Source organism: Haliaeetus albicilla, chromosome 8 (genome assembly GCF_947461875.1).
Source record: "Haliaeetus albicilla chromosome 8, bHalAlb1.1, whole genome shotgun sequence".
Taxonomy (NCBI): domain Eukaryota; kingdom Metazoa; phylum Chordata; class Aves; order Accipitriformes; family Accipitridae; genus Haliaeetus; species Haliaeetus albicilla.
In genome coordinates this window covers 16,716,690-16,723,215 of record NC_091490.1, presented here as the reverse complement: position 1 = coordinate 16,723,215, position 6,526 = coordinate 16,716,690, and positions in this window count along the sequence as shown.

Genomic DNA, 6,526 nt, shown 5'->3' with positions numbered 1-6,526 from the left:
TCAAACAGTTCCCTAGTAAACGGGACCAAAATCCAGCATGTCTGAAAAAGAATTGTATTTTCCTTACTGCTCTACCTTCTGCCAGTACTTATGGAAATCTTAAGTTAGAGATGTGAACCTAGGAAAAGCAGATAATTAATGCTATGTTAGTGGATAATTAGTCATATAATGTGTTCCAATGTGTGTTGCCCTGATGGGGCATACAAATATGTTGGGCAGTACATCCTTCCAAGGGCTTTTGTCTGAGAGTGCGAGTTGTGCATCTCTTGTGATTGTGAGATGTTGTTATTGCCAGTGGCTGTGAACTGCCAGCACCTTACTGCTGCAGGGCGAGTCCTTGGGCTTGGATTTTTTTATTTTTTTTTTTAATCTCTTAAATTTTTTTGCAGTGCTGTCTGAGGTAGGATAGCAAGTTGTGGAAGTACTTCCTGTTTTATGAACAGTATGACAGGCTCATCACCTTCTGAGGTCTAGTGCCTCTGTTCCATAAAGCAAGTGAGGTACATCCTGTACCCCTGGCTGTGTGAGCCACGGTGCGGGACCCCCTAAGTTCTGACGCAAACAGCTTCTTTGCAATTTAGTAGGACATTGAGTATGACCTGCCAAAGCCATTGCTCAGATAAATACTTGTTTGTGAGAATCCTCAGGAAATGATGGAAAGTATTACCAACCAAAGGAATGTAGAAAATACTTACAATTCTTACTGATTTTAAGACTTAATTTCTATAATGAAATCATAAAGCTTTCTTGTCCAGTATTGATTTTTAAATCATAAGGGCTGCTTGCTAGCTAGACTACTGCTTCAGCCCTACCATATTAGAGCAGGTCACTAATGTATTGTAGAAACCAATTTGTGTCTTCACCATCTGTTTGGTGGTTTTTTTTCTCTTGGAATAAAGATACGAGCCACTTGCTGGAGCTTCTCATTGGCTCTCTATTCCACAGAGGTTAAACTTAACAGGAAATCTGGCATATGTTGACTTCTAATTCTGTGCATTAATACAGATTCGAATACAGTTGCTGACTGATAGGTAGTCCCACTCCAACTGTGAAGGAGGTGATGCACAGTAATGGAAGCAGAACTGGAGCATAAGTTTTTGCAAAGTGTTCTGAACATAAGCTGTTGCTTTTCATTGTCTTGTTCCTTGGGAATAAGAAGCTTTCACTCATTGCTTAACAAAAGGAGGAGAGAAATGGATGGGAAGGCAGTGAGAAGGCTGCATTAGAAAGAAATAGGCGGGAAGGAGAAGAAAGCTTCCTGAGCCATCTTCAAGGTGAGCACTCAAGTGAGGGGGACAGGGTGGATAAGAGTTTGGGCTCTTATTTTGGGGCCTTCCATTTATGGATAAAACAGGAAAAAGCTGCTGGAGTGGAGGCTGTTTAGCATTTCATGTATAACGTTCACGTGCAAGGCTCCACCAAGTCTTTAACACTGTCTAGCTTTGATGCTGTAAACATTACCAGGATTTCTGAGAAGTGGAGCAGACACTTTCTGCTGAGATTTTCTTTTGTCAGCTCTCCAGCTCTGAGCAGACCCCTGAGTAGCTCTGTACTCCTTGGATACGTGCCTGGTCTCAGTCAATGACTCGGGTAGGTAGCAATGGGTCAGATCCATCTGATGACCATCTTCGGATAAATTTTGGTCTAGTACCACCTCCTACATTTGAGTTCGGCTTGTCCTTCATGGCAAAGCTGTGTGTGCTCGGTCCTGCCCTTTGGAGCTGACGCGGGCCTCAAGGTTTCCGTATCGCTGTCTTGGGTGCGAGGTGGGTCTTGTTTGGTTTTTACACTATGTCGAAAAGAACAGCTACGCGTGCTGCTGGAAGGAAGTGGCGCGTACGCTTGCCCGTACCGTCCTGATCTACTCGGGGAAGCTACTGCCGCTTTATCGGGGCTTTGCCTTTGTTTCCCAAAGCGTGAATGACGGTGGACCTTCTGATGGGGCTCTTCAGGCAGCACGGCCCGTCAGCCCTCCGCAGCCCTCGGTCGCTCGAAGGCTCTACCCGCATCTTGGAGGAGCCGGACCTTCGCACCTGGGAGAAAGCGAACGCATCGGAGAAAGCCTTCGGGCTCGCTCCGGCGCAGGGCCGGGGGCAGGTGCGGAGCGGCCGAGCCGCCGGGCGGCGCCGGGGCCGGGCAGCGCCGGGCGGGTGAAGGCGGCGCGGGGCGGGGAGCGGCCGGCGCGGGGCGGGGAGCGGGCCCGCTCGGCGCGGCGGCGGCGCTGCGGGGGCTGCCGGTGAGTGGGGCCGCGGGGGGACCGGCACCGACCGCGGGGGGACCGGCACCGACCGCGGGGCCGGGGCGGGGGGGGGCGCGGCCCGGGGCCGGCGGCGGACGAGGGGAACACCTTCGCCGCGCACTTGCGGAACGCCGTGCTCTCTTCGCTATCTTCCTACTAGTCGGGCAGAACAAAACTTTCGGCGGTTTTGGTAAACTTTTTTTTTTTTTCTCTCCTCGCTTACGCCGGAGTGGCCGGCGCCAGCCGCTGCCCCTCGCCGGTGAGCGGGCAGCGGAGCCCCCTGGGTGCCGGCGGGGGCTGCCCCGCGGCGGCCGGCGCGCTGGCCGCGACTCCGCCGGAGGCAGAGCCCTGGCTGGCGGGGGTGCTGCCGTGTGCCGCATCGTCTGCGCGCCTCCCCGCACATACATATGTCATGCGTATGTGAAAGTGCGGGTACCTCCTCCACGTACGCCTGTGAGCTCCTCTAGATTGGACGCTTCGGTTGCCCAGCTCTGGATTTGCGCGTGTGCCGGGTCCCGCCGAGGCACCGGGAGTAAGTGTACGTACCGCACGGGGGGTGTACAGGTTCCTTCGTGAAGCTTTTAGTAAGGTATCATCTTAATCTGTGCAAGACACTGAAAAATACAGTGACGTTATTTTGCTTTGTATCTTTTGGTTAGGTTTTTCTCCTTAAGGAAAAAAACACCCCACGGTTTTGTCCTTCCGTGCTTCCAGAGGTCGTGTAGGTAGGTCTGTTCTCCCTTCTGTAATACAAACCTAGAAAAAGACATTTCTTGTTACAAATCGGTGAGGTGCATTGCTGTAGCTTTGTTCTTTAAGCGCTGCGGAGTATGTGGTTTCCTGCGTGCTCTTATGGTCTTCGAAGAGGTGTAGTAGGGAGTGCAACTCAAATCAAGTTATATGGTGAAAAATCTGATTTCATTAAGTTTATCTGTGGACTGAAAATGAAATGTGCAATTTCTTTAAAAAAATTCAATCAGTAAAGCAGCAGCAGCTCTTATCAGCAAGTAAAGCTTGAAGATATGTGTGGCTTTTTGCAGAACGCCAGACCATAGTTCCGGACAAATTGGATTGACTGTATCCTTACCGTCCTGTGCTATTATGACCATTAACCATTTTGGAACATTCTCCAGCATATTCTTTGTGCTATCAGATAATGAAATAAAAGCTCTGAAGTATAAGGTTTGACATCATAGAGAATATATTGCTCTTGGGTATTAGTCTTAAAGATTCACATACCTGGATTCTACTTTTAAGCCATTAGGTCCACTTCCATGTCTCTACCAAATATTTCTTGGAGCCCACCATTTCTACCAGTTCCACTGAAATGTTTGCTTACAAACCAGGGCTCTGCATCTTTTAATGGATCAGATAGTCAGGTGGCTTGTTTTAATCAGCAGTGGCTGGTTCAGGTTGTCATCAGCTATGTGCTGAAAATAAACAATAAAAGTTCACTTGGTTGTGACTGCTGAAATACTCTCTTCGCATTCTGTAGGTTTTGTGAAAGAAAGCTGATTTGTTGAATGGTAAAATGGAGCTGATAGTGATCATTGAGCAGACCTGGAAGTTCTGCAGAAATGGGAAACTTAGTTTAGAAGCAGAACAGGTTATTTTCTTCTAGGCATGTTTCACAATGTATGGGCTGTTTGAATGGCTTTTAAATACTTTAAATGCTGTGTCTGTTTCCGCATTATAGGATGACCTGCCAGCTCCTTCCAGAACCACACTTAAAGGAGACTAAATGAAAGCTTTGCAGTGAAGTTTTTAGTTTGAACTCCATATATAGATTTAGTAAACCATAATTTCAGAAAGTCTTAAATTACCGAAGTCTGAAGTCTAAACTTGTGGTAACTAGCGAGTTACTTAGTATCTGTCCCTAACAACTTTCTGCAGTGGATCAGAGCTTTAAAAAGCAATTTAGTGCAGTAGAGCAGCTTTGTACTAAAGGCATTTCAGGAGCTGAAGCCTGAGCTTTGTAATACCTTGGTGTAGGTGCCCCTGTATCTCTGTGCTTCACAGTTCAGCTGCCCGTGCCAGTCTGCAGCGGCTCGCGGAGGAACAGCGCTGTCCCATACATGCACAGGGTGACACTTCTGTGCCCTGAGAGTGATTTTTTTTTTTTTTTTTTTTTTTAAGCCTCTTATCGGTCTGTGTGTACAGAGCGCTGTGGTCCATGGCTGGTGGTACTATTTTCTCTCTCTGCAACTTAAAAACTTAGCCTTAAGGTCCTACGTTTTTGGTAGGTTTAATACTTTTCTTAAGACCCTTTGTTTGTATCATATAGCCTTGGTATTTTAAGTAGGATATATGATAAATAAAAAGCCTTAGATGTTTCCACCACCGGTATGTCAGAGTTGCCAAAGAATCATCTTGATTCCCTTCACCTCACTCCCTTCCCTTTTCAGTCCAAAAGATGATGCTATTAAAATAGACTATTACTGGAAGTGACCAGAACTATGGTGGAAGTATGAGCACTGCTGTAGTTTCCATCAAGTTAGCATTATGTAGATGAAGCAGGCTTGGAGTGGAAATGGATGTGGCACTCTGCTCTCCTTATTCTAAAAGGCATTGAAGACTGCTTGTGTGTGCTTGATTTAAGTTCAGTCAATTATCTGAGGATACTGGATTATCTGGGGATACTTAAGTTACAAAAAAAAAAAAAAAAAAAAAAAAGCCAAACACAACCAGAAGTAGATTCTCTTGCTAATGAGTTTTCTGGATTAAAAACTTGCTCCTTGAGCCTTACAGGTTTTTTTTTTTAAGAATAACTATTTTTCCAGTTTTTAAAGCTGAATTTAAAAAATGGCTTTAAAAAAGTATTCTCAGTTCCTTGAAGTGGACCATGTAGCATGCGGTTCCAAGTACAGGCAGTGCCCACAGAATTTCCTTAATAAACAAAATGTAAAATGGTTACTTCTGAGACAATTTGTCTCTGTGAAACCTTTTAAATGAATGTTGGCTTCCATTGCATCCTTTTAATAGTACCAGATAAAAAAGCCTTAGTTTAGACTGAGGTATTTGGGCATCCCTTTGTGAGCTGTATGTGCTTCCTTTCAGTTTGTTTCTCTAGATTGATTTTTGTTATAATATCAATTAACTATTAAAGACAATTAAAAGCGAACAAGAGTACTTGCCTCACAAAACTTCTTACAGTTATATATTAACATTTTTGGCCTCTGCTGTGTTACACACCCTTTTCTGCACTGGTATTTCTTTCTAAGCTGAGGTAACGTGAATGGGTTTCTTGGGTTACTGTGCAATCATTTGGCTGTGTTTTCCCCCGTGGCCATACATGTATGCAGGGTGTGGAGGGGAACAAGGAACCGATTCCCTTTCTGAACTGGTACTACTTGTGTGTATAGCTTGGCTGCCCAGTGCCCTGGCTTCCTTCTCCTGCCTGCGCCTTCCTCGTGGGAATGAGGTGAGAGAGCGCTTTTCAGTAAGAAGAAAAATAACCAGTGGTTTATCCAGAAGAGGAGGAAGGGGCAGAGGGCATTTGTGTCTGCCTGTGGCACAGGGTGCAGGCGAGCAAGAGCATTGCCGCGGGGAGCCCTTGCCAGGGGCTGTGAGGTCTGCTAGCCCCCCAACACTCCTTCCGTGGTGCTGTTATCAAGGACTGTCTGCTGCTTGTAGGGTCAGTTTAAAAAGCTGAAGCAGTATGTGCAGATAGGCAGTTGCTGCCGCGTAATATTTCTCTGCAGTAGCAGTTTGAATGCAAAGAGAGTGTTTTGAGTGACTCGCTTCCTTGCTCTGCCACCAATGCCTGTGTTCAGTCAGTATGACGAACTCGGCTTTCTGAAGAGCAACTTTTGTAATAAGTTTCAAAATATCTTGGAGATCAGTATTTAATACCTCGTCTTTGCTAATGGACGGGGGGAGGCAGGGAAGTGAAGTGCTGTGGCGTAGCCTGGCAGCCTGCCCGCTTTGCAGGCTGAGCCTGAGCACAGCTCGCTCCTCTGTGCCATCCCACGGACCTGCCCGGACTGTACCGGCTTCGCTCTCTCTCCTTCTGTTCCAGAGCGTATCGTTTTGGATGCTGAACCGGCCTGCATTTCTGCACAGAAATCCCTGTGCCAGCTCAGGAAAACCAGCAGTACGCCGGGCTGGGGTTCTGCCTGGGCAGACTTCCCTCACCCCTGACCCAGGCTAACTTTCAGTCCTGCTATAGGACTTCACTGCTATAGCCCTCCCATAGGTTCAGTCCTGTTCTATGGGCTTCTCAGCCCAGCTGCAGACTCGGCTTGAATCCACTCACAGTAGCTCACTGTGCCAGCCCGTGCTTGTCCG